The sequence below is a fragment of the Ursus americanus genome, chromosome 19 (genome assembly GCF_024610735.1).
Source record: "Ursus americanus isolate L20-20 chromosome 19, mUrsAme1.1.p, whole genome shotgun sequence".
NCBI classification, from domain to species: Eukaryota; Metazoa; Chordata; class Mammalia; order Carnivora; family Ursidae; genus Ursus; species Ursus americanus.
The window spans coordinates 2,817,787-2,845,071 of NC_142145.1; the positions used below are offsets into that span (position 1 = coordinate 2,817,787).

Sequence of the window (27,285 nt, forward strand, 5' to 3'; positions counted from 1 at the left end):
TCCTTTTTGCAAAGGTTCTCACCCGTCTTGCTGCCCCCTTCCCTCACACGCACACACACACACACACACACACACACACACACACACACACACGCAGAATGGCCCCTGTGTCTGAGAGTCCAGCTTTGCAGACACAAGCTCCTCCCTTTGGAGCTCGTCCTTAGTAGTTTCTGTTGTAAATGCCGTAAGTTGGAGAGGGCCCGAGCTGCATTAGCAGCTGAGTGTTAGCGAGCCTTGGGCACCGAGAGGAATTGCCACAGCGGAAGGTAACGCCGGACTGCAGCGCGGCACGTCGGTGTCTTGGACGGAATCCATCTCCACTGCGGAGTTATCACGAGGAGAGCAGAACAATATGGCCAGGAGCCTGGTGGGAGAAGACAGTGCTCCCCTCCGCAAGCCAACTCCCTCGGTCTGCGTCATCGCCGATTCAGGGGCGCGCCCCTTCTCTTTCTCCTCTTTCCCCCTCGCGGTTCCCCCGCCCCTTACCCGTCTGCGCCCCCCCTCCCCCGCCCCGTGTACCGTGATTGCTTCTTGGAGTCAAATTGGGATTTCTATTCCCAGACTTAACTTGCTGCCACTAACTACGGCCCGCAGAGAGCAGTTGGGGTGAAGAAATGGTTTGAAAAACAGAAAAAATTAGAGTTGAACTTCCCAAGGATAAAAATAAAAATAAAAGCCCACAGTCATTTTTAAATTGCCATACAGAGAATCCTGGTTCTGAAGTCCGTCCAGACTTTGATCTTGATTCAGGACTTAATCTACCAAGTATCCCCAGCACATTTACCAGGAAGTTCAGTGAAACGCACACCCTAAGCCATTTGGAATGCACACGCATCTGGGACCACCGGAAGGATACCCACATAGAGTTCTGGACTCGAGGCTTAGTGCTCAGGTGCCGAGTCGGCTGAAAACGCATCCCAACACGTCTGCACGTATGGATACGTGCGTGTGTGTCCGTGTGTGCGCGCGTAAACAGCTTCCCGTAACTGGATCTGCGGCAGCCTTAGTCCTTGAGAAGAAGGGGCGACAACTAGCCGCTGGGATCGTGATTCAGTGCTATTAGGGGAAGAATTATCTGTGTCTGAGTCATCGCGAGCCTCCAGACTTTGCCCGCAGTGTGGTAGAACTTTGTGCTGATGAGACAATAGTGGAGCGTGTGCGTTTCCTACAGGGCAGACCATTCCGTGGCTGGGGGAAGCCTCGGGCCTGCGCCTGGCCGCGGGGGCCCGGCCCCCTCCCCCCGCCACGCAGCCCCCCGAGCCTGGCCGGCGCCGGAGTCCCCGCGGGGCGGGCGCGTCCGAGGCGCGCGAGGGCGGCGCGGGGTGGGGGCCGGGCGCGTGGCGGGCCCCGCGCGCCCTCGCGCGTCCCCCGCGCCCGGGCGCAGCTGGCGCGGTCGGTCTAGTGCAGCGCTCGGCTCCGCGCCTCAGGCGCTCGGCTTCACCTTCAGAGGCGCGGGGCGTGCGCGTCCTTCTCCCCGGGCCCGCCGCCTCCCGCCAAGGTAGGGGCCGTGGTGGGGGTGGGGGCGCCGCGGGGTCCGCAAGGGGCGGGGGCGCTGGGCGCGGGGCCCCGGGCCTGGCGGTGCCGGGGACCCTGGTGTGCGCCGCGGGGGTGAGGGGCGGGGAGGGGCTCCCGGGCGCGGGGAGGGCGGCTTGGCTTCCCAGTGGGTAGTTGCTCCGCTCCGCAATTCCAGGAGAGCAAAGATGCAACTTCGGGCGGCGAGGCGAGCGCTGGGAGGTGGTTTTTACCGCAGTGGAGGGGCGGGGTGGGGGCCGGGTGGGAGCGCGGAAGAGGCTCTGGCTTTGTACACTTCGTCAAAGGCGACGCGGGAGGAGGGGAGCTCGGATGCGCTCTCCATCCATTAGGAGACAAAGAGCAAATTGCCTTACTTTAAAGTAAAACGCTCCGGCTAATGAAGGTGGGTGATGGGGCTGCGGGGCCCGAGGAGCCGCTTCAATTATTAAGGGTTTGGCTGATGGGATCGATGCCTGTGGGCACCAAGCGCTGCTTCCTCGGGTACGTGTTGGCGTGTGTGTGTGTGTGTGTGTGGGGGGGTGTTTTGCCTCCCCCTCCCCTGGCTGCATGCCCATTAGCTGGGAGCGTATAAGTGACCCTAACATTAAAGAAGTGAGTGCGCCTGGAAGGGAAGTTAGGGCCGGGTGGGGGTGGGGGTCGAAGATTCCCTCAGTAGGGGTAGGGAGAGGAGTCAGGGTGGCAGGGACTCCTAGCAAGATGCAACCAGCCTGGCGGGGGTCGGAGCGGGGGTGGGGGAGGTATTGATCGCGATATGTACCCGGGTATATACGAGAAAAGAATTCTGTGGCGTGTGTGGTGTGTGTGGTGTGGGGCGGGGGGGAGCGGTGGTTGGAAAAGCGCCTCGTCTGCCATTTCCTGGGAGAACTAACATACTGAATAGTTACGATCAGTATTTAGAATAAACCGCCTCGTCAAGTTTTAAAGAAACTTTGTATGAATAAGTTTGTTAAAAGGCAACCGAGTTGTGATTTAAAACAGCGGTTTATGGAGGAGGTTGGTGTGGGGTGACAATCAGTGGTAGTAGGCAGGGAAGCCAGTGGAGCCTTGCAATTAGGGACCAGAGAGACCCAGCCTTTTACCCGAAAATGTGGGTCTGTAAGTCAGCCCCATTTATTACCCGCGTTAAGAAGCTCCCCGCAGCAGACCCGGATCAGACCAGGGGCTTCTGGGTTTGTGTGTCTGTATCTTACTCATTCTGCTGGCTTACTGATAAAGAATTACTTGGTCTCCGGGTGTGCAAAGATCAACTTGCTCAGCCCTCTTTTTAAATATATTCATTCTGTGCCTTATTTAATCCAGATGCACAAAAAGCCATTTGCTGCTTCATTGTTGGTTTACATTTTTTGAAAAGGCGACTGGTGTAACCTGTGGAATTTGAAATGCAAATAGAAGCCTGTGGGAGTTGAGGCAGAACAAATCAGCATTTATAAAGTGAAAAAGATTTAATGTCTTTGAAATCATTGCAGAGGAAAAAAACTGGAGGGGGGTGATTTTTTCAGGGAGTGAATTGTGACGTCAGGTTTTGGAAAAGATGTTATTTTTAAGGTCTGAAACCCGGGTATATAAAGTGCTTACAGGAAAAACAGATTACAAGATTAACATCTGTTAACATGATCGTTTATCTCCAGCCAAAAATAGGTCAGTTCTTTCTTAAGGAAACACGATTGCTGGCGCATGCTTAAATAATAAAATTAAAATAATGAGTTCATAAATTAGGACCGGCATTTGTTATAATCTGATCTGTGAAAAACATTTTTTAAATTTCGAGATCAATAAAGGTCAGCGTCTTTTTTGGGCGTTGAGAACAACTCTTCACTCTACATCCACCCCTCCGGATGACCCCCACCTCCTCACTCCTAGATCCCTCTCCGCCCCCACCCCGGATTGCTAATTTCCCTTTTCATCCATTGTGGAAGTACAAAATATATTTAAATGGATATTGTCTGACGCCCCCGTCGTTAAAGAAAGCAAACTCTCTGCGCAGATGGCTAACTTTCAGGGCTCTGCTGTTGTTTTACCATTAAATGAAACGGTAGGGAGGGAAGGGGGAAAAAAAAAAGGAAACAGCCTTGCAAAGTCTCCCTGCCCCCTGGGTGTGAGTGACGGCTCTATTGGCCAATCCGCAGCGGCTTTCTCCATCCCGGAGGTAATTTGGAGTGTGAGTGTGTGTGCGCGCGCGCGTGCATGCGCCCATGTGTATGCACACTGTTAAGTGCTACTAGCCCCGCGCATCCGCAGGCTCCTGATGTGCACAGCTCTGTGCTGTAGACGTGGACACGCTTTTAGCTGAGTCTGGGCAGCTAGATGGGCACACAGCAGTCCAAATGGAGACCCTGCCTCCTCAGAGTGTCCTCTTGCAAAGAATGGGCGTTAAGAGGTGCTTTCGGATTCAAGTCGAAACCTGCAGAAGGGGAAGAAAACAGGAGTGATATGATTATGCTTCTCAGCAACCGGGGAATCGAAATGTGCGGTTCCTTCTGTCTCGTTCCCACGCGGCAGGCGCGCCCTCGCGCGCTTGGGGTGCGGGTGACGGAGCCCACTCGCTGGGCGCAAAGCGTACAAACAACGGGATTGTTGAAATTGGTGTGAATTCCGTAGAAAAGTGAAGGACAGCATGAACCTTACAACTTCATATTTTATTGTGTCACTGAAAGTTCATACTTAGTCCATGGCAAATTCTAGAATGTGACCCGCTCACGGTCAGTGAAAGTTCTGCTGCCCACCCGACTTACGAGTGCGGAGCGCCTGCCTGGTGTCCACCGCACAATGGGCACATTCACGGGCGGAGTGCGTCCCGGGCCGCCCCACGCTTCGTACCGGCCTAATCTGGCACCAACTTCCCCGGGAATATCGGTAGTGGTGTGTGGACGTGTATGGACCAGACCTGGCCACGTAGCATCTCTCTCGCCGTGCTCTGGATGCTGTGCCACTTCATTCCGGGATGGATGCTGCCGCTGCATCGGACGGGTTAAGGACCCACGTGTGACCCCTCCTTCCCCGGACACCCCTTTAGGGAGACCCCTGGGAGGGGCCCCGCGCCCCGCCTTCGTCCACGCACGGTGCGCCCGTCTTCCGGGCCGCACCGAGGTTACCCCGAGGGTCCGTGGGCGACCCCAGGCGACCTTCGTCGTACCCCCGGCAAGAACCTAACTCAGTTACAAGGTAGTGTCCGACCCCGATCCTCCTGTTCCGGCCATTTTCGGCCCCCAAACCCGAGTTCGATCCGATCCTGCGCCCCCCCGCCCCCACCCCTGTGAACTCGCGGAGTGAGGAATGGGCAGCAGGGGGGAGGTGTCGCGGGATTAAATCATTCCTATTTATGTATCTCCTAGTGAGCGGCGCTGGGCCCGGGGCGCCGCGGGGAGGCGGGACGGAGGCGGGGCGGGGGCGGGGGGATTTACCTGCCCGCCCCGGGGGCGGGGGCGGTGGCCGCTTGTTGCTGGGCTGCCAGGGGGCGGGCCGTGGGCGGGGCGGGTAGGGCAGAGAGGTGGGGGAGGGCCCGGCCCGCGCCCCCGCCCCCCGGCGCCCGCCCCCCGCCCCCGTCATGTGGAGCGGACGTCACTCGCCTGCACTGTAACCCAAGAAGTGAAAGAGACGGGGACCCACGGCCCAACTTCGCACCGTAACAAAGGCGGGGGTCCGTGCGGGCCGGAGGGGGGCTAGCTAGGGAGGGAGTGGGCTGGGGGGGAGGGGTCGGGGAGTGGGGCAGCCGGGTGGGGAGTGGGGGGCCTGGCCGGGGCGGGGGTCTGCACGGGGCGGGGGCGGGGAGTGGGGGGGCCTGGCCCGGGGCGGGGGGGGGTCTCCGCTGTGTCGGACGGCCGGGGTCTCGGCCGGGTGGGGGCGGGTAGTGGGCGTCTGGCCCGGGTGTGTGTGTGTGTGGGGGGGGTTCCGCGGGGCGGGGGCGTGGGGGGGGCCGGGGCGTGGGGAGGTCTGCGCGGGGCGGGGGCGGGGAGTGGGGGGCCTGGCCCGGGCGGGGTGTGTGTGCTGGGGGGGAGGGTGTTTTTGCGCGGCCAGGGGGCGGGGGTCTGCGCGGCGGCTCGGGCCGCGCTCCGGGGGCCGAGGCGCGGCTGAGGCCAGGTAATTGGTTTCTATTTTAAACTTCACTTTGTTCTGGCGGAGGTGGGGCGGTGGGAAAGGCGTGGCCCCCGAGGACGATTACATAAGTATTCACACCTGATTCGGTCCCGGCCGGGGCACCGCGCGCGGCTGCGGGTGGGCGGCGCTGGGGCGCCCGCCGGCTGTCCCCGCGAGGGGCTGCCGCGCGTGGGTGTGGCGTTCTGCCTGCGTGGCCTCTTCCCGTCCCGGCGGCGAGCAGCCCGCGTGGACGCGGGGGGCTGTTCCTGGAAGCCCAGATGTGCCCGAGGGCGTGGGGCCGGGCCTGCCAGCGGGGTCCACTGCGTAACAAAGGGCAGGGGCTGCGGGACCCAACAGCAAGTCACAAAAGGAACTTTGGACGGTGGTCTTAATTAAATATGCCTTGGGAAGGCATTTCCCTCATGAACCTGCCATTAAGTCTGCAATCCTGATTAAAGATGATTTAAAAACTGGTGGCTCTCCATCCTGTGGCCGTGTAATAAAATGCCATTGAAGTGCTGACCGGAGTGGGAGCAGGGCTGGATATTCCCCCAGCAGGATCCTCTCCAGATTATTTTTTAAGCCGCCCTATTAATATGATTGGAGTATTTTGGTTTTGGAATGTAAGTGCTACTTTAAGAAACTAGGCATGCTTGCTATTTGATAGGACACTCTCTACTGCCGCGTAAAAAAGCTCGCTTTATCATTTTATCATTGGTTTCCTTCATTTTCTCTTACATTCTTTGATTGTGGCATCCAGAGGGCTGTGCTATTTATGTTTACGCGGACCCGCTAGAATTAAATATACCCCATGCCTCTGCGCCTGATTCGGAGCTTCCCCCTCTCGGAGAAATTGGGGAGCGAGCTGCGTGCGCGAGCTGGCCTGGAGCCTGGGGCCCGGAGCCGGTCATCCGAGGAGGACATCTTTAGTTTCCCTAGGCTCCGGTGCCCTCTCAGAGCGGCCCAACCAGGAGCCACGCTGGGCAAGCCTCGGGGACTGGAGTCGGAGGCGAGCATGCTGAGACGCAAGCCTGCGGGTCTAGGATTTTTCTTAGTTCATTGGGAGGACTTTGTTTTCTTAAATTAGCTCATTTGAATATACTGAAATATTCCGAGCACGTTAACATTCTAAAAAAAATAACAGTCCCCAGGGATGTGTAATAAAACTAACCAGGAAGAGTGGGAATGCCTCTCAAATGAAACAAAGCAGCAAAGCAGCACTTCTGGTAGGTACAGTGTTCAGCCTTGGAGACGGAGAGGAGTTTGCTTATTTTTATTTCTGGAAACATTTGCCAGAGTCCTCTTTCCAAATGGCCTAGTAACTGAAACATGCTAGATCAAGAACTTCAACGTTGCCTTATGTGGCTGATACTCATCCCTGGTGAGTGTAGTTTACGTCATGGGTGTTAATCCCATTGTTACTGGTAAACAGCCTTTCAAGTTGGCTGGACAATTTAGAGATTCAAGTTTTCCTGGGACTTTGAAGTCCTCTGTGTGTAACTTTGGAGGATGTGGTCCGGAGACCTTACAGGAGGGAAGAGAATGAGAGATGTTTTTGAACGCTGGTCAACAAACGGGAAAAGCATGTTGTTTCCGTGCCCCCAAATTGAACTTTACTTACCTTACTTGCTCCTGCACGGAGATGCTTGAGTTTTAGAGGTGACCCATTTGATGTGGATGTTGTGTAACAACAAGAATGTGGAAAAGAAAAGAGGCTTCTTTAGAGAATACTGGAGAATGAGGTATGCTCTCCCAGACGGGTTTTCAGTCTTACCAAATAGGGAAAAGTGGTAATGTTGAGTAGAGTTTAGTCATGGGCTGTTCTTGAAAAACCAGCACTTGGTTTAATGGGTCGTCGTAGATTTTTATGTATTCGTTTTCCAGGATACCTATTGGTCTTATTTGTAATTTACCAGGAGTCTATTAAACAGGCATTTTGTGGGAGTGGCTATAAGTCTGGCTGGAGTTGTGTGTAGAGTTTCAAGTGCATTATACCTTAATGTCTTAGGAATAGGAAACTGGGGTAGAGGCTGGTTACGTTCAGCTCGAAGGAGCTTGTACAAATGCCTGCGCTTTCCTTTTATAATGTGCTTGTTTTCACTGTTCAAGACAGGACGCTATTTTGGGTTTTATTGCATTTTCAACTTTGGAGAACAGGGCAAGTGTTAATTATATAATTAAAAGTGGTATCTTGCTTGCAACTAGATTTGTGACTGAATAAAAGCATCTGTATTAAAGCTGCAGGAAACAGAACTTTTTTGTCGGTGTTTGAAGGCCAAATTTAGCTGGAGACATCCAGACTTTCTCAAGGGCATGGATTGAAGTAGAAGTAAGGCATAATGGAAGAAAGCAAAAGAAAGTTACATTCATTTGATTACATATCTGCATTATAAATATTTGAATATAGAAGTAACATTCCTTCCTCAAAAGCAGACCTCTTACGTGCTGTAAGAGTTTATACATTTTAGGGCTTGGATGGAGCTTTTCTGACACAATCAAGTAGTTCTTTCAGAAATGCATCTCTTTGCTGCCCTAACCCCTCCCCCTCAAAAGTTCTAGAGGCTGTGTGAAAAGTTTAATTAGCCCTCCTCTGCCTGACTGAAGTCCAGAGAAAGCTAGGGGCCGTGCTCCACCCTCACCGAGCAGACTGTGCGTGCGCTGCCCTGACCGTCGGTGGACTCCTGCTTTGTACTTGAACTGACCACTGAACTAGCAGCCAGTACTTAGACCTTCCGTGGATTGCTTACCACTTGGCACCTTTGACCCTTGCTTCCAGAATTAGTGATGTCTAAATGTGCAGAGTGATTGTGTCACGCAGACCATGACTCTATGGATAGGAAATGACATGCTTTTTGGATTTGCGTCTTTCAGGTGAAGTGCAGAGTCCGGACGTGGGTGGTTCTGAGGTCTCCCTGTATGTTAGGGGGATAGATTGTAGGCTGAAGTATCTCGAAGGCAGGTGCAAATGTCAGCTGCAGGTAGGCGTTCGTGGGCTGCCAGCTTGCCCAGGAGTTTGGGTACCACCAATTCTTCAACTCCTGCCCTGTGTTTGGCTTGGCGCTAACTGGTGGCATGGGCCAGTCGGTGTGACTGTAACCCTCTTCTCCCTCCTGTCCTGTCCTCCCTCTGGGGCTGTCACTGCCAACCTTTCCCCCCCGATGGCCAACATTGGGTGTTGGCAGCACCCTGCTACGGGTCTGAATGTGTCTCAGGGCCACGTGAGTGACGGCATTTTTCGGATTCAGGCCTTGGCCTCAGTTCTCACTGGTCCCAGAAACAAGGGAGTTTGGGGTGGGAGAGGTGGGACTTTTCTCTTTGATGGAGCCGTCACCTCTGCCTGTAGTGGGTAGAGATCCTTCGCCTACCTTTCTCACCAGAGTGGAGTTGGGGGGGGCGCGGGGGGTTACAGAACATCCTCTTTATCATCAGACTCTAGCTGGGACTATCTTACAGTTTTCAGGAATATTGGTGACTTGTCACAAACCCGTTTAAGAAAGGAATCACATCAAATGTTTATGAAGAATTTACTAATGAAATTAACCTTAGAATAATGAAGAAAAACTTTCACTATGAATTTAGAATGTCTCATACAGTTCTTTAAAATGAATGTTTATTTTAAAATTAATTTTCTTCGACAGAGGACTATTTTAGGGGTATGACTTTAATAGCTATGGGATGCATGTACAGGCCCTATAAACGCATCCCTTGTATTTGAAATTTGTACCCCCACTAAGCTATATCAAGTATATTTTAGATGGACTGGTAAAAATTAGCGGTTGCAACTGTCCGTTTTGTGTATTCCTTATCCCTTGCCTCTGGCTACACGTGATTTGAACAGCTGAAGCTTTTCTTTCCAAAGCTGGAGCTGGCTGTCATATTTATGTCCAGAATGAGATGTTTTCCAGCGGCATACATTCGAATTGTAAAGAAGTGTAATTTTGTGGCTCTCAACATTCCTTAAAAGTAGTTCTCCAAAAAGATCAGGCCTTTATTCTTTGATTCCACTGGTACTGAAAAATCACAAAGTAGGAGTAATTAGAAAAGCAACTACTTTGAGAACGTAAGCATGTAAATATATGTAAAGTAATGAATAAAACGCCACACAGGGGAATGGAAAAAATAAATCATTTAGAAACTGTATTGGGTTTAGATATATTTTACTGTTTATTTCAAATATGAGTTCGTTCTGGTGGATTTTTTCTTTCTGTGTGTGTGTGTGTGTGTGTGTGTGTGTGTATTTGGTCAAGAATTTAATCAAGTTGTTTAATCAAAATTTCAGGGATAGGTATTATATGTGATTGTGAAGTTCACACAGTTCCTCAGTGGAGTGCTGAACACTGGGTGAGATTTTTAATATATTTTATTTCAAGACAAAATTAATCTGGCGTGTTATCCCTTCCGAAGCAGGTAGACTGGTCTCTGGCGGCTCCGGCACCCCGGGGAGTTGCTGATGTCAGCTCAGCCTTTGGATACAGCTGTCCTGTTATTTTCTTGCTCATTTAGGGGATGGTGAGCTTAGGCTAACATGTGGTGTTAGCTTTCAGGACATGGTTAAATAGAGACTCTCAAAAATCAACGTTCTCTGTTAAAACTCTGTAGTTTTTCCCCAAATGCTTAAGGATTAAAATAGGATTTTCAGCATTATTTAGTAATACTTGGAAACCCCTGTCTTCAGCTCTTCCCGTGTTAAAGTAAAGGATATTTGTTTAGGAATTTTTCCCTTTGTTTCAGAAAAGGGCAACATGTGTCTGTCTTTGCCATATGGCACTATTTAACCTATATTGCTCAAGCTGACTTGGCATGGTGTTAGGCATTGATTGATTTCAGCGTTCGAGAATGTTCTTTGAAATTTAGTACGGTGAAGGGTGCATCCAGAGCGGTGCGGAGTGACTGCTCGTGGCTTTAGCAGCTTCCTGTTGGATTGGCATGTAAGGGTAGTGAGCAAGTATTGCTTGTTTCTTTCCTGAAATAATTTTTGTGGGAAACAGTTTGGCATTAAATGTTGACTGATTGTATTAATTCGGGGAAATACAGAGCCCAGTGGGAGTAAGTAGTTAAAACTTTTGTGGGTTGCAAATAGGCTGATACTCCCTGTTTAGTTCCTAGTTCCTGATTATTTCAGTGATTTTAAGCTAGACCTAAAAAATGTGTTTTTCCCCCCCTTAAAGACGTGGCTTTTTTTTTTTTTTTTTAAATGGGTGGTCGAATCAATGAACAGATGGACGGTCCTGTTCATAGTTTAAACTTCTGTGGTGCTGTTCTGGAATTATCTAGAGGAAGAACAGTGATGCTTTCACTTAGTGATTGACACATACTGCTTTTGAATTTTTGGGTAGTTTTGCGTTTAATTCACTAGAGTGGCTTCTTAGGCGACATCCCGGGAATTTATGAACAGGGAACAGCACGAAAATGGTGCTTCCATTGTTAGCGTCCTGTATGACTGCGGCCTCGCCACCAGAGCTAATGTGTCTCTCGGTACCCCTCTCGTTGAATCTGTCTCGTTAGCTTTCATCATCCTGCTTTTCCTGTTTTAAGGGAAGAAGTAAACACATTTAGACTCATGTGCGTGTGTGTGTGCGTGTGCGCGTGTGTGCTTTCAGAACGGAGTGTCTGTGGGCAGGAAGGTGGGCCTGGGTGTCGCCTCCCAGCACTGCAGCGACGTGCGCGGACGTGATGCATAATTTATATTGACATTATCAGTGACACAGAGAGAACATTTTTATGCCAGTTTGAGAAAATATCCTCATCCACATTGATAATCATATCCCCACCAGATTTACATTCATCATACCAAAGCTTTCCGTGTCTTTAGCGTGACCATTAGCATAATGACGATAATTTGTCCCTTTGAGAAACACCACACGTAATTTGCATTAGTGTTATTGTGATGAGTACAGCGCAGCCCAGGTGTTCGGTGGCCGTCCTTATTCCAAAAATGGCTTTCGACTTTTTAAAGAAGCAAGGAAGATGGCCTTCTTCCTAAAGCCAACTTAAAAAACATGACTGGGAGTAAATAAGTGAATTCCTCACATAAAAGTCCTTGCCATAGCAACGTGAACTTGGGGACAATTCTGTAGAGTCGTGGGATTAGTGGTTTAGTGGCAGGATTAAAATTGGCCTCAGTAAATTACCCTGGTGACAGAAAAGCAGAATCTGTTAATGGTTTTACAGGAAGATTGGCTTCTCAGTTGTGTTCTAGATTGATGACAGATTGCGGGCTGCTTAGACTCTGAATTTTGGAAAGGAAGGGTAGTTTTTCTAACAGCTACGCATTTTTGGTATCTGTAGGAATTGATTAGAAAAGGAAGTTACTACAGTTAGGATTTGGGATTTGATTGGAGATGACGCACAGTCAGGTGTGTACTGTTTGGCTACGGACGGGAGAGGGGCGGCGGCGTGCGTTTCAGGCAGTCATTGCGTGAGGTCTCCCGACTGTCCGTGGACATGAGAGGCCATTTTGGAAAGTGCGTTAGATCTCCTGGGCCACAGAGGCGCCTTTTAGAAGCTTACGGTGGTGGATGAAACTGCACCTTCTTGGCTGGAGCAGAGTTCACGTGGCGCCTTCCTCTAGGGTATGGTTTCCATCTCGGTTAGGAGCTTTAAATCAATTCTATAGAATGACCGTGAAGGAAAACGTTTACTTTCATGACTATTTACCTTTCTGTGTAAATTTATGTTATTTCTGTTTGGACTTGTTTTAGAAGGTTCATCTGGAGGGTTATATATGTGTTATAACTGGTAGGAAGCTTGGAAGTGGTTTGGGGTGAATCCTGACATTTTACGGGAACTGAAACACAGATGGATTTAGTGATTCAGCCGGGGCCACGGCCACAGAGCAGAGCTCAGACAGGTGTCTGGATTCCCAGTTCCCAGTGCATGCTGGAAGCACACAGCAAGGGGAGGTAGGTGAAAACCCACTTTCAAGGTGATCTTACTGAGCGCTCATGTAGTGCCACGGAGTGTAGACCTGGCAAGTGATGGGGTATTTCGGACTGTGGATACTATACTGCCCCACTTCAGTCTTACCTTCTGATGCTCAGCTCTAGCCCCAGAGAGAAGAAAAAATGTGGGCTAAATGTTTGCCTCTCTCGGTGGGGATATCGTGTTAGTGTGAGAACCGGACGGGTCATCCCACTCCAAGTCTCCTGCAGCATTGCCCAGCTCAGGCGAGGAGGGAACCCAGATCACCAAAGACCCCGCAGCTGTTTGCACAGATTTCCAGCTCAGCACGGGGCCAGGATATAGATTTTCTTGGGAAGCCCAATGGTAGCACTGATCATAACATCCCTTTTTATGAGACAGTAGTTATAGAAAGTAAATGACCAGCATGGGATAGAAAGCCCTAAAAGAAAAAAAAGAAGCCACCAAAAATTTCAGGGAAAGGGATCAGAGAAGACAAATGATAATTGTTGATGGACCGCCAGTGTCTCATGGGCATCCTGTCCTAAGTGCAGCTGACGATGGAGTGCAGGAGGGTTGGTGGACAGCAGGCATCTGCCTGCTGGCTGCTCTGAGCGATGGGGCAGAGGACCACGGGCGTCCAGGAGGGGAGCTGCTCGCTGGGACAGGGTAGGGAGTGCTGGGCACCTCTCCTTGAGCACATCCTTGGTGCCTGTAGGCAACATGGCAGCTGAGAGAAAGGAAGTTGGGTATAGGAGCGAGCCCAATACAGGAGACATTCGTGTCCCTGTTCCGTCTCCGATGGCAGTTGAGGCGTGAGGCCACACGCAGTAGCCTGTAGCACTGGCTCGTTGGTGTCTGGTCTGCTCCTGGTTGTGTATGGACCCTGGCAGACCGTTACCAGTGTGGAGTGCTCTCCACCCCTCTGCCTGCCCTGCTTACCTTGGGAGCTGGGCCAGGATGCTGGGAATTTTGCTTCATTATGCAAGAGCCGCTCCGAAAGTCTAACCCCTTTTGCTTTCTCCAGGTGAGCAAACAGGGCTGATGTTCTAGGTTTTTGCTTCAGAGGAAAAATCAGTAAGTTGAGACCCCAAATTAGAATCTGTTTTTCCTTTTCTGAAGAAGATAGTATGGAATACTTTTTCATTATTTACCAAAAACCTATATCCTAGGTAGTTTGCTGCCTTTCTAGAAATTTTTAAAAATGTGTTCTGTCCCACATAAACTCAGAATTACATAGACCCGCTCGATCAGTGTCTCACTTCGTGGACGTCATCCTGCCTGCCCTTGGGTGAGACGTCTGCAGGCTTGTTTGAGTATCTGGTAATTGAGATCTTGTCATTTGTATGTTGGCGGTAAGGGTTTGCTGGTTTATCCGCATCTCATTCCAGAAACAAGACCAGGAGTTCCTGAGGTCACATGTTAAATATATAGTAAAACATTAATAAAAATCAAGAACAAGGGAACGAAATAGTAGACGGTGGCGAGGGGAAAATAGGATTATATATGCAGCTCACGGCTGTCCTTCTAGGGGGTATGGTTGAACCAAAATTTAGAATCTGAGCTTTCTGGTGAACAAAACAAAGAGTGAAACATGCCATTTATATGTTGAATTGATGCCAAGGGCAAAACTCATCAGTTCTCCGCGGAAGGAAAACCTCTTTTAGCACAAACACTAAAGGAAACTTTTTTACGTTGATTCTGACTGGCTGTTTTTATACAAGGTATTTTTTTTTTTTTTTTTATGTGGAGAATGTCTTAGTGATATTCTTATGGCCGATGCGTAGTGACGTTCGGAAGCTGGTTCTTGCAGTGACTGTTTCAGGGAACCAATGGCATAATAACAAAGTCCAAAGCACCGAGAGCTGTTTTTGAATCACCATGAAAATATGATCCAAGTTACTGAGCATTACAGTTTCCCATTATATTAGAAGTTTAATTTTTATTACTAATGTCTTATTATAGACTTGAATCAAATTTGGTGAAGGCCTGAATAAGCAGCCCCCCAAATAAATAGCTCATAAGTGCTCTGTTAAGGCTCATTTCCTTTCCACAAACATTGATCACACGCTCACAATGAGCAGGGCAGTGGCCCACATTCCTTTGGGTATCATTTGGTATTCATAACAGTTACGAGCTAGGGAGCCCTTCTAGCCCCCGCTCCCCCGGGAGCACGCGGAGACCCATGCAGGTGCCTTGATCAAAGCCCCGCAGCTGGGCTATCTCAGTAGACCTCTTTTGGGCACTCACCTTGAGTTCATGACCTTCCTCATGCTTGTTAAAAAGTGTGTAATTTATTGGAGGGTTGGTCTGAGCCCCCTGGAATTGTATCACTGTAGAGGTCGCTCCGTGGAGGACCAGTCCCCCAACCCTCCAAGCTCTTTCGCCTTCTTGATGGCCGGGGTTACCCAGGAACAACTGCAGAGGAGTTGGGAGCCAGTGTGTAGGTCCCATGAGTGGGAACCAGCTGCCCGAGCCTCTGGGGACTCAGAACATGGCAGACTGAGTATGTTGTCATATCTGCTTTGGGGACAAAGATTTTGAGTCATCCATCAGGAAAGACAAATATAGAGGGTGGTCTGGGGATTTGAAGCAGGGAAGTTCCTGCATCAGCCTCCAGCGGTTCCAGCCAGCTGTTGGGGCCCACCCCCCCCACCCCCCCCCCGCCCCGGGGTTCCCTGCCTATTCTCCAGGTAGGCTTCGGAAGGGGAGGTGCCACTGGAGCCCGTGGGGGCTTGAGCCCCACCCTTCCGAGCTTTGGAAACTAGGGTCTGTATTTACAAGACTGCAGGGCAGGGGTCGACAGACGTTTTCTGTGCAGGCCCAGATATTAAATATTTCAGGCTCTGTGGGCCAGCCCTTTTTTTTTGCAGCTGCTCTGCCTTGTACACAGTAACAGCCCTAGACAGCAAGTCAGCAAATAAAGAAGCTTTATTTATGGACACTGAAACTTGAAATTCATATGATTTTATGTGTCACAAAATGTTATTCTTCTTTTGGTTTTTTTCCAACCACTCAAGAATGTAAAACACATTCTTAGCTCACAAGCCCTACAAAAACAGGTGGTGGGCAGGATTTGGCCCCCAGGCCGCAGTGTGCTGACGCGGCCCGGACAGCGCTGCCTCATGGAATTCTGGTGCATCTGTCATTTTAGAGTTTCTCGCAACCACATGAAAAAGGCTAAAGAAGTGGATAAGAGAATGTTAATTTGTCTTACATAACCCCATCTATACAAGATGTTACTTAAACATGTAAATGACATAAAAATTATTACCAAGATTTTTTTTGTTCTTTTTTACACCAAGTCTTGGAAATCTGGCAGGTGCATAACACTTAGGGCTCATCCCCATATGGACCAGCCCCGTTTGGCTACCGTCTAGGCGGCACGGCTGTGGGGTTGAGAGGATACACCCCACCCTAAACCATGGCCGGTTGCTGAGGTGAGTCAGAAATCTTCACTCTGAAAGCTCAGCTGTTTTTCCACAAGGACACTAAGGGAAGATGCTTTGGGACTGTCTGTGTCGGGTCCTAGTAGTTAAATGACGGGAAGAAAGGTTTGTCCTCCCTGTCAACCTGTGCCAGGAGCCAGCGGCAGCCGTGGGGGGCTGCCGAGTGCGGAGGGCTCCGTCCCCGGGAGGCAGCAAGGGTGGCCAGGCGGCCGGTCCCTGGTGTTTCACTGGGCGTGCTCTCGGGGGCCGGCACGCCGTGTGTGGGGTTCTCCCGCGGTCCTGCAGTCGGACCGCCGCGGGCCCGCGCATCTCCTAACGCGGGTCAGTCCGGCATCGCGGCTGTGGAGAAAGGGCTTGTGGCGTGAGGCGCTGTAGCCGCGAGTCCAGCGTCCAGTAGTGACCGTGGCCAGTGACGGAGCCTCGGTTTGCCTTCACTTCTTCCTCTGTGCAGCGGGGCGAGGTGTGGCCTTTCCCGGGGGCCGCAGGGAAGGGTGTGCGGAGCACCAGCCGCTGCCCTTGCAACGGACCAGTTCCCGGGTGGAAAGAAGAGAAAAGCCTGCTTCCCCTGAGCCTTCCCGAAGACAGAAGGAGGATCGTGCTGGTTTGAGTTCATTTTCTGTCTCATCTAGTGATAATTTTACATCCAGCATATAAACTCTGTGAGCGACTCGGTTCTTCCTGCTTTTTGTACATTAAAACACATCATCTGTTGTTTTTCTTTCTTTCTTTCTTTTTAGAGAAGAGATAAGAATTGTTTTATGCAGTTAGGTAGGTATTATTTATATTGCCTTGTAAGATTTAAACCTGTTTTATCATAGTTTGCCACATTTTAGTTTGGTTAACCCCACAGTATAAAAAGCTGATTTACGAAGCGTGGCGTGGGTTCCCTGCCTGGGCCCCCGGTGTGTCTGCAGGGAGAGCCCGGGCCGAGCTGGGTCATCAGGGTGTCCTTCGTGGCTGTGACGGTAGCTCGTCAACAAAATGCCGTTGCTATGGGGGGCAGACTGTCCCACCAGGAGGATGATTCTGCGGACCCCCCGCCTCCCTTGTCTGAGGACGAGCTTGCGCTGGTTGGTGTCCTTTCTCCTCCCAGACCCCAGTGGGGTCGGGGTCCCTGCCCCTGGGCTCTGCAGCAGAGCTCACCCCGGTGCCCACGTCGCGGTGTTCACATCGGAGGCAACACTCTTCTTCTCCGGGATGGATCTGGGACAAGTATATTTGATAGTCCTTTTGAAATAGGTCATTTAAATATAATAATGTTAATAATAATAAAAACGAATGTTCTCCCCTGAAATGGGTAGCAAGAATGCTTCAGAAAAGCTGGTTCTCAGAAGGAAGAACGAAGTCATTCACTCGAAGCCCGCGAGTCTCCTGTAAGAGACAGCTTCTGTTCAAGGGGATGAGGCCGAGACACTGCTAATGTCTCTTCGGTCGTGAGTCCGACCGTAGGTTCGAGTGCGATCCCGGGTCGGTGCTGTGCTGGCGGGAGCTCGGGCGGACACGGAGAGGACTCAGCGTCCAGTCCGTGAGGGCTGGCAGGGGTGTGTGTGGGGGAAGGTAGGAGGCGGACAAGTGTAAAGTTGCAGGAGGACGTGGGCGTGCGTGTCGTGTGCCACACGTAGGCACGGAAACCGGCCTTGTTTGGAGGCTGGTGTTCATCCCCAGGTGTCCTAAGATGGCTGTTCGATTCGCTTATTCAGTTTTGTCGCGTTTTCAAGGTGAGGCGTAGTTAAACTGCTTCGTCATTCTGGGACTGGTCCTGTTCTTTGTGGCTTACCTATTATTCCTGCCTGTGAATCCAGACATTCAGGTCAGCCAGTTTATTATTTTGACGGAGGGTCAAGTTCCATTTCTTGTCCTGTCAATCACAGAAATGCTTCATTCGAGAGTTACATGTTGGTGAGACACACTAGGGTTCTACGGATTATCTTGCATGTGAATAGCAGTATCCATGTTCAGAAAACTTCATACTTTGAAAAAAAATAAGATTGACTAGCGTTCAAGTGAGCTAATGAAGTCCAAGTCCGCATTGTTCTGCTCTGATAAAAAGTGCTCTTTACCTGTTTCTGTTTCCGTGGCTCCGCAGAAGAGTGCTTTGGGCAGGTGCAAATTTAGGCGAAGAGGTATTTCCGCCTGGAGGAGAAATGTACGATTTCACTGTTAGGATCAGCACTTGCTAGTGTGTGGACTGAGAATTCTTTTAGACGTTTTGTGAATCCACGTGCATCTCAACGAGTTAGATTTTGTAAGTGGACCCTTATCTTGAAAATGACTAAAGCCTCTGTAGCTGGTCACCCCTTCTTGGCCGTGCATCTGGGGGGCTCCAGAGCTTAGGCAGTTTCTACCCAGTCATGTGACAGCTGTGGGTGTTCACCTGCCTTAGGATCTGCTTGTTGGATGGGGCATCAGTGTCACGATAAAGCCTTCTGGTGAGAACACCCTTTCTTAGGGAGCCATGGCTGGCTTGGGGGTCAGTGAATAGACACAGAACTGTAGGCTTACATTGAATCACTGAGGGCAGAGTTTCTTTTGTATTTATTGGAAAGTCACTTTGTTTAATTCACTTTAAAAGTCTGAGGTTGGAGCTAAGACTATGGGATTCCATCCTACTTTCAGTTGTCAGGAACTGTAACCCTGTGATGTTGATTCTGTTTCTTCCGGAGAAGTCCCTTTGCTGGCAATGCCTTGATCTAAATGTCATTTTTCCAGGGAATTAATATGAAGCCACACATGTTAATTATTTAATTACATAATTAAGTATTGACAACTGGTACCCAGTATCTTACACTGTCTATTTCTCTTGCATTAGGAGATGAAGAGAGACATGAGCGCTTTGCTTTTAAGATCTATGCAGAGATTTAAATAAATAAGTTGCATAGACGTCTACAAAATGATAGGAAGATGCGTACTTTCACTGTAGTGCTGTGAAGGGGGCGTGGGGTGGGCGGTGTGGAATTCACAGCAGGTAACACATTACTTGATTTCTCACAACGTATTTGAGCAATTTAGTTAGAGCCAAAAACGTAGGGTAGTGTTCTCCTTGCCTAAATTAAACTATGTCTTTGAAGATAATTATACAAAATGCATAGTTTGTAGACTACAAAGTTTTCATCATTTTTGCCTTCAGGATATTTATAACTTAAAGAGGAAATTGCATTTTGAGAAAAAAGAATATGTTAGACATTTCACAATGCAAATATAATTTTATTGTATGCCAGTTACTATTTATTGAGCACCTTCTGTGTGCCCATCACTGTCTTAGGCATTGAAATACACGCGCTTAGTAAATGTATTAAGATTTTTAATATATAAACTTTAATTTATAACATTAAAATGGGGCCATATGTGAGTTTTTCTGTAACTCATTTTTTAAAAAATTGATTTATTTAAGAGGGAGAGCGAGAGAGTGCATGAGCGCATGCACGAGTGGGGGGAGAGGCAGAGGGAGAGGAGGCGAGAGAGAATCCTCAAGAGGACTCCGTGCTGAGCCCAGAGCCTGACCTGGGGCTCGATCCCATGACTCTGAGATCATCATCTGAGCCAAAATCAAGAGTCCAGCATTTCACTGACTGAGCCACCCAGGCGCCCCTTCAACTCATTTTTTTTTTTTTTGGATATCATCAATTCTTTTCAAGGGATGTGTAGAGGGCAGTTCTTTGCACACACCGTACTGATTTCCAAACGGCCAGCGCCCAGTGTGGCCCAGCTCTGACCCATCTGAATGGGCTGTGGCTGTGAGCAGCCGGTAGCGACAGCCAGCACCCACCCGCGGGACGTCTGCCTGAGCAAGCGGCCCCTCCTTCATCTTCTCCCCTGACGCCGAACATTTGCATGGCTCCCATTCTTCCTAGGGTGCAGCAGACCTCTGATACACCGTTTTGTGTACTTGGGGGAATATTTCTTTAGGATAAGTTCCCTGGGGTGGAATTTTGGTTAAGAAGGGGCATTTCATTTCATTTTATTTATTTATTTTTTAAAGTAAGCTGTATGCCCATTGTGGGGCTTGAACTCACGACCCCAAGATCAAGAGTCGCATGTTCTCCTGAATGAGCCAGCCGGGCGCCCCAAGAAGGGGCCTTTTAATTGATAGATATTGTCCGATTTCTCAACAAAGATCAGAATGCCATTTTCCATCAGTGGGAGTGACGGTTTCTCTTTTTTGGTACTTGATCTTATCAGTCTTTAAGTCTTGGCCAGCTTGATCAGGTAAATATGTTGTGTTAAAAAAATTTAAGTGTGTTGAACATTTCCTCATGTTTGCTGATCATTTTTTCCCCCTGTGAATTGCCTGCTTATTTTCTTGGTCAGTTTTCCACCAGTTATCCACACTTTGTTGCTTTATTGGGACAGTAGCCCTTGTGCTCAGTGCTGCAAGTAGCTTTTTGTCTCTTTTATCACTTGCACTCTCCGTAAATTCCTTCTGCTCCAGTAGCATTGAAATAGCCTCGTATCTGAGTTGTTTCTCAAAAGATGTGTGAATTTGACTCTTTCCACATTGGAGTTGCTGGAGGAATATAACAGATCTTTTGATTTCTTACAGGATTATTGGTCTAGCTACTTTTTCTGTCGATTCCCGAGTAAATGTTGAACATTTATATTTTACTAGAAAATCAGTCATTTCTTTCATCCATCTTGTCAAACGTATTCACCCAGAGTTTTGAAAAACATTGTAGTATTTTAGTTTTCATTCTTTCGTTGGTCATTACATCTAATTCTCCCAAATCCTGCCTTTTTAAAAATGTTTAAATTAGGCTGGCTAGTCATTTAACTCCTTCACTGAGGTTATCAAAGGGATAGTTATTGATTTTATTGATTAGTTTTACTGTTTTTTTTCTTATTGCTGCTTTTTAAAATTCAGATTTAAGAGGTTTCTTTGTTACCTTTTGAATCGAGTGTTTCGTTTATGTATTTTCTTTATTTTAAATTTCCGTAGCGAAACTTTTAGCTTTCTTTGTGTCCCATAGATTTTGACACAGGTTAGTTTCAGGAGAGGTTTTGGGTTGGAGCTCTGATTTTTGTACCTGCCCTGGGAGTTGTTATGGAGAATTTACCATATCCCAAATGGCTGAGCCTGTGTTAGTTTGGTCTGGCTCTCCCTTGCTCCTGTGTGGGGTCGTGGTCCTGTGTCCTTACGGAGCCCATGAGCTCGATGCTCCTGACCGATGGAACCCTTCGAGGCTGTCTTTGCTGGGATGGACTCACCTTGTCCTCTGTGCTCTGTGCTCGTTCAGCAAGCGTGGAGGCCGAGCCTACAAATCACGTACATCTTCCTTCTCGCTTCACGTCCTGTATTATTTTTCCTTTTTAATCTGGGTTTTAGAGGGTTTCGTCATCTCTCCCAGATCGATTTTCTCTTGTGGGTCTTTCCATAAACTCACTGGGTTGTGTGTTTTAGATATTTTATTCTGTGTTGTTTGAGTTACAGCTTTTAGGACCACTGTCTTCTTTGTGATTTTTTTTTTCCCTAATAAATATGACTTTTGTGCCATGTACTGCTTTTTTTAAACTGTGAATTAAACTTTTAATGATATTCTCATTTTCACTTCTGCTCTTGTTTGCATTTTTCTGGTGTACTTTGTCTCTGTGCCCGACTTGGGCGTCCCTTAGTTTTCGGGGTCTCTTTAGAGAGCGCACAGTCAGATCTTTGTTTTTCTTTTATCGTGGAGTCTTCCTTAATAAATTAGTTCTGTTTATAATTTTGCTGAAATACATGTCCTCTTTCCTAATTAAAAAAGAGTTTTATCTTCTTTATGCTTTCTTCCTTTTCCCCTTTATTTTCTGTTTATTGATTTATGGATTATGTTTCCTTTAATTCTTGAAGTCAGAAGGAAGCCTACTGAAAGTCCAATGTTTTTAGTTATGCTGGTGGCTTTATTTATAACTTTTGCTTAAGCTCGTGTTTCTCAATTTATCAAGTTCAGTAACCATATAATTTGACATCCTCTTTGGGAAAGATGAAGAAATGAGTTCTATTACCTTCCACCTCTTTCTCCATCTCCTCCCCTCTCCCCACGGAGCTCTTACAATTCCTTTTTGGGATGTTGTTTTAGTCTAGTGTTGTTCATTTAGGATTTTTACATTGTATTTTACTTCCAGGAATGTAAGCATCCCATGTTTATTTTCTGTGTAGATCGCAGTTATTTAGACTTGATTATATTTATACTTCTGTGCTTATTGGGTGTAGTGATAATTGTCAGACTTCTTTCATTCCTATTTTTTCTGAGTTCTTTGTGTCATCTTTTATTTGGCCCAGTTCCCTTTCCGAGTAGATTGTAAAGGACGGGTTGGTGAGGACACAGATTCCTGAGCAGGGAAGGGTGCTGGATGAGAACCAAGCCTGGGAGAAGTTTGGTACTGCTGGAGCCTTGAGGTGTGCATGTGTGTGCAAGCATGTGTGGGCATGTGTGTAAGCATGTGTGATGGGTGGCAGGTAGCTGAGGGGCGATGTTGCAGAGGTCATTTGTAGGCAAATAGTCATGACTCTGGATCATCTGGAAGACTTTGGGCTCTGTCCAAAAGGCGGTGGGCGTTAGAGGGGCTGTCACCAGTGGGCGGGGTGGTTGTGCACGACCCCGCAGTGGCCTGCTGCAGGGGGCTCCCCAGTGTGGGGACTGAGAAAGGGGTCTGTTCAGGGCAGATGATCCAAGGACGCTGGTGCTTGGGGCTAGTCCAGAGGCCGTAAGGCGGGGGAAGAGCAGCCGAACACGAGTGGTTCCCATTGGAAGGTGAAGTGCTGGTGAGCTGGCTATGTACCAGATGCTGTGAGGCTGGGGGAGACCGGGATGGACCCTGGATCTCCATGTGCACCTGTAGGGACAGTGATGTCCTCACCAGGTAGGTGGCCCTCTGCGAGGAGGCCATGGGCTCAGATGTGGGCTCTGTAGGTATGGCAAGTGTGGGGCTGGGAGACGGAGGCCTGCCATCCTGGGCTGGCCCTGGCGAAGGCCGTGCCTGGACAGGGGTTACAGTCCAGCTTCCAAAGCCTGGCAGGGCAGCTGGGTGCTGGACCAGGACTCAGGGGAGCCCTGGTGGACTTGGGGAATCTCCTGTCAAATTCTGTCCTGTGACCGAAGTGAGGCCACTGAGCCGTTCCAGGAAGAGGCCTGGGTGTCAGCCACGCCTGGCGTGCGCCCCCACGGAACTGGCTGTCTGGCCGGGAAAGCCTTGCAGGCTGCCTGTTACCAGACGCTCATTTCCCTGCGGGAACACTACACGCCACGGATCCAGATGACAGGTGCGAGGCCACACATCCTGCCCCGTGGCGTAAGGCCGGGGGAGAGGTCCTGCAGAGGGGTGCTCCTGTCTCTTAGGGGAGGCGGAGCTCAGCCTTGTCACACCCCTGGCTGGCGGCCGGGGGCTCCTTCCTTAGGAGTCCTGAGGGTCGAGGATTTGCTGAATGTAATAATATCTGGACTGACAGTACGTCGTGCATTCTGCTAACTTTTTCTTTAATAAGAGTTTTGAATAGTGTACTTTTTCCTATCTCTTATTTCTTCTGGCCAGTAGATTGATCAGGAATAATGTAAATCGTCATCTTTGCTGCATGTGGGATACAGCTTCAGAAAGGTGTTTTTTCATTAACCAGCTTCCAAAAATACTTTTAAAGAAGGACACTGCTCAGAAGAGTAAGGAAAATAGAGGGGATTTCTGAAATCAGGTTTATTGAACTTTGTGGAAGCCTTTTCCAGGGCAGCATGGGTCTGGCAGTATGTCGGATTTATCGAAAACCATAGGTAAGGCATTCTTAATGTGAACTAAGTCAGAACTTGAGTGCTTTTGGCCAAGGTTGCCTGTGAAATATTTGTAACGAAAAATGAAATGGATTAAAATTCTCAGAATAAACCGGAGAGCACAGAATAGGATTCACATGGAATTTCCAGGCAGGAAGAAGTGGGACATTCCAAAGCTGATTTATAAAAGGGCTCCTCGGATCCCAACGCCAGAGTGTTGGTTAAATGCTGCATCTAAAATAACTTGAACTTGGAATTTCTCAAGCAGCGAGTGCAGAGTGTGCCTGCGGTAAGGCATGTTGACGTGGGAGCGAGACGCGCCCTCGGGGGGGCTCTTCTTTCTGTTCTTCATGTATACGACCTAGAATTGTGTTGTGAAACTTTCAGCGTGTTCCAGAGCTCAGTGAGAAGTTGAGGGAAAAAGCAATGCTTTTCTTTACGTTTGTTGGCGCGGAGAACCGCAGAGCACGCGGAGTCTAGCAGGGATCGCGGACGCCCGTTCCAGATCTGGCACACAGGGATTGGAGGCCTCGTCTGGGGGGAGGAGTCCTGTTTAAACAGTCTGTGGATGCTGGTGATGACCTCGGACATCTACAGATCTAATCATCATTTGGGATAATGCTATTTCGAGATGAGCATAGTTCATGTAAGTGGAACCATAGATTAGATGCCTATAAATAGTATTTATATTTTGTGTTGATTTTTTTTTCTGGGAATAGAATATGAGGGCATTTTAAGCGACTTCAAGCATTTATAATCTGTACATTTTTATTTTGCATTTTTTATTGTGGAAAAGTAGATAAAATGGCATTTTAATGATGATTAAGTGTACAATTCAGTGCCTCCATTGTTTTTTTTAAATAATTAATGTATATCAGTTGAGAGGAACCTAAGTTGACCGTGTCTGGTTTTCTGAGGACAGCGTGACTTAACCTGTCAGACTCTAGAGCTTTCGAGTGGAAGAAGATAAAAATAGGAAGTGAAGTCTCTGTGTTATCCCAGCATTAAATTATGTCTTTAAAAATATTAAAGTTTCTGGTCAGAGGACTCCCATCACCACCATTCCTTTTATCTGAAGAGCGAATGTCCTCCCTTGGCCCAACCCAGTAATTTTATTTAATTTCTTGTTACACTGAAAGAAAGCACTTTTACCCTAAATGCAGTAGTGGAAACTATTACTGGGTTTTTGGTTATTTCAATGTAGAAGGGAAAATATGTAACCTAAAATCATGAGTACTTTCTTGTAACTGTCCGCCGGGTACAATACATACATTCATAGATCTTCACTGAAACGTATTTTTAAAGAGCCCTCTAAATATAAGGATAGAATGAGTGTCGCTTTCTTCGTAATATGAAAAACAGGACAGCATATCCTTAATAATAATAAGTGTGGGTGTAATTTCGGGCGGGTGACTTCACCGCTCTGCACGGCTTACTAATTTTATGTTTTGCTGGGGAAGGCGAAGACTGTCCTCCAGTCGGGGGAATGTCAGCACAGCCGATTCGGACGACGTCCAGTATTTATACTTGGGCATCCAGAGCTGAACCTGTGGGAGCCCTAGAACCTCTTTAAAAAAACCCAGGTGTTCAGGAATGAACTTTAAACGCCTTTATGCGTGTTGTGGGAGTGGGAGGGATCTCCCCCCGTGCCTCCGGTCAGCGTTTCCCTGTGCCGGTGCAGGGCCCGTCGCGCCCAAGACACAGAGATGCCTGTCGGGTGGTCGACAGCAGCCCTACAGCCAAGGCTGCTCTTTGAGGACAATGCTGGAGAGCCAGCCGGGGATGGGGGTCTGCGTGTTCCTGTCTCCCCCTCGAGCGAGGGTCTCCAGTGCATCAGCAGCTCGAGGGGCAGCCCCGCATCACAGACGTTGAAGGCCATCGCCGGTCTTACTCTTGGAGTCTCTCATTTCAGATGAACTAAACCATTTCTGTGAAAGTGGGAAGAAGAGCGTCCCTGTTTCTCGACCTTTCTGCTCCGTCAGAGTGTGCTCCAGCCAGCCTCACGGTCCGAGGGTCCCGGCGGTCCCAGGACGCGTGTGTGTCTGTGCGGGCCCCGAGGGGCTGTCTGCTCGGCCTGCTGCTGTGTCTCCAGGCGGGAGTGTGGGATGCGCTGCCCGTCCGCGCTCTTGGGAAGGCTGTCCGGCGTGGCAGGGCGGGTAGAAACCCACAGCCAGCGGCCGGAGGCACTACTCACTGACTTTCATCAGTGAGGCTGCCTTGGGAGGCCGGGAGGCATGGGGTTCCTTTCTATGTGGAAATGGGTTTATCTGGTAACAGAAAAATCAGGAATTGAATGTACTTACAGTTTGAATGTGTCTGCAAATGCAGGAAGTTACCAAACTTCTGCTTCAAAAACGAGGCTGCCCAGACCCATTGCAAAAGTGCGTTGGGGCTCAGACTTTATAAATTGATTCGACAAGTTGTGTGTTTCTCAAGATCACAGTGAGAGGTGGTAGAGCCTTGGACCAGCGCCCTGGGCTCCGGTTCCCAGCGAGTGTGTTCTGAGCCGTGTTGTCACCGCGGCCGCCAGGGAAGACCTGGCTGTTCCTGCCCCTGAGGTGCTGACTGTCTGCGTGGGGCCAGGGGGACGGTCCCTGACTGGGCAGTGGCCTCTCTGCTTTTGCCGCATCGATGGTGCTCTGACGCGAGAGGAGAGCGCCAGCCCTCCTTCGGTTCGTCCTGGCCCCGAGCTTCGAGGACGTGGTCATCCACAGACCCAGAGCTGCCTCTGGCCGACCATGTGTCCCAGGGCCCTGGCTCCAGAGCTCCGTCCCTCCCGTCGGCCCTCCCACCGGCCCTGAACTTAACCTGTCCTTACTCTCCCCTTGGGAAGGTCTGAGGTCCACGGCCCCTGCCTCGTATCTCCCTGTCCCTGTCTTTGCTGGGGGGCTCCCGGGACAGGCTCTCCGGCTCCTTGTCACACCTCGTGCCAGGACTGTGGTGGCTTCCTGTGTCCTTTTGAGTCTGGTGTAAGGTGGTCTTGGCAGTGAGGGCCTTCCTCACACTTGCCTCCTTTGACTGCCTGTCCCCCGGCCTGTCTCCCTGCCTGTTCACCACCCCCTTCCTCGCTGTCTGCTTGGGGGGTTGTGTGTCTCTGCAAGGACATCTTCACCAGCCCCACCCCCTTAATTTGGAGTCCCCTGTGCCCTCTGTGTGGTCTGTCTCTAGACCAGCCCCCTGCCTGTCCCCAGATCTCCCAGAATCCCGCCTCCAAGTGGACTGTCCTCTGCTTGCCTTTCCCTGGGACTCAGCACAGGTGCGTGTGGCTCCCGCGAGGTCCCCCGCGTGTGCTGGTGTGTGGCTGCGATTGGCGCTCTGACCGTGTCTTGCATAGTGTCCTCCCTCCCACGTGGGGCTTCTCCTCCTGGGACACATTGCGAGCCGATGAGAGGGGCCTGCACTGCAGACCTCGTGCTCATGCGGGGCAGGCCGGACTGCACGCTGGGTGCACCTCCACCGGAGGTCGTCACCGGAGCCCCAAGCGGATGAAGGGCTCTGGCTCAAGTGTCTGTGCTTTTACCGCCTCCTGAATTGGTCCAGAGGTGTCCGGGCCAGTGGCGGGGGTGGCGGTGGACACGCACGACGTTTGGTGAGCCCTT

General features: G+C 49.6%; 1 protein-coding gene across 11 annotated transcripts in view; it reads left to right on the plus strand.

The window, feature by feature from the left end:
* Nucleotides 1-1,369: 1,369 nt before the first annotated feature.
* Nucleotides 1,370-27,285, plus strand: part of ZNF516 (zinc finger protein 516) — a 228,310-nt gene continuing 202,394 nt past the window's right edge. For 9 of the 11 annotated variants that reach the window (XR_015727568.1, XR_015727570.1, XR_015727569.1 and 6 more), the window contains exon 1: nt 5,067-5,170. The gene's annotated coding sequence lies outside the window, so the exon portion shown is untranslated. Of the gene's footprint in view, nt 1,499-1,764; nt 1,916-5,066; nt 5,171-27,285 lie in introns of those variants that run through there. The other 2 variants (XM_045790283.2, XM_045790284.2) reach the window with 2 other exon arrangements.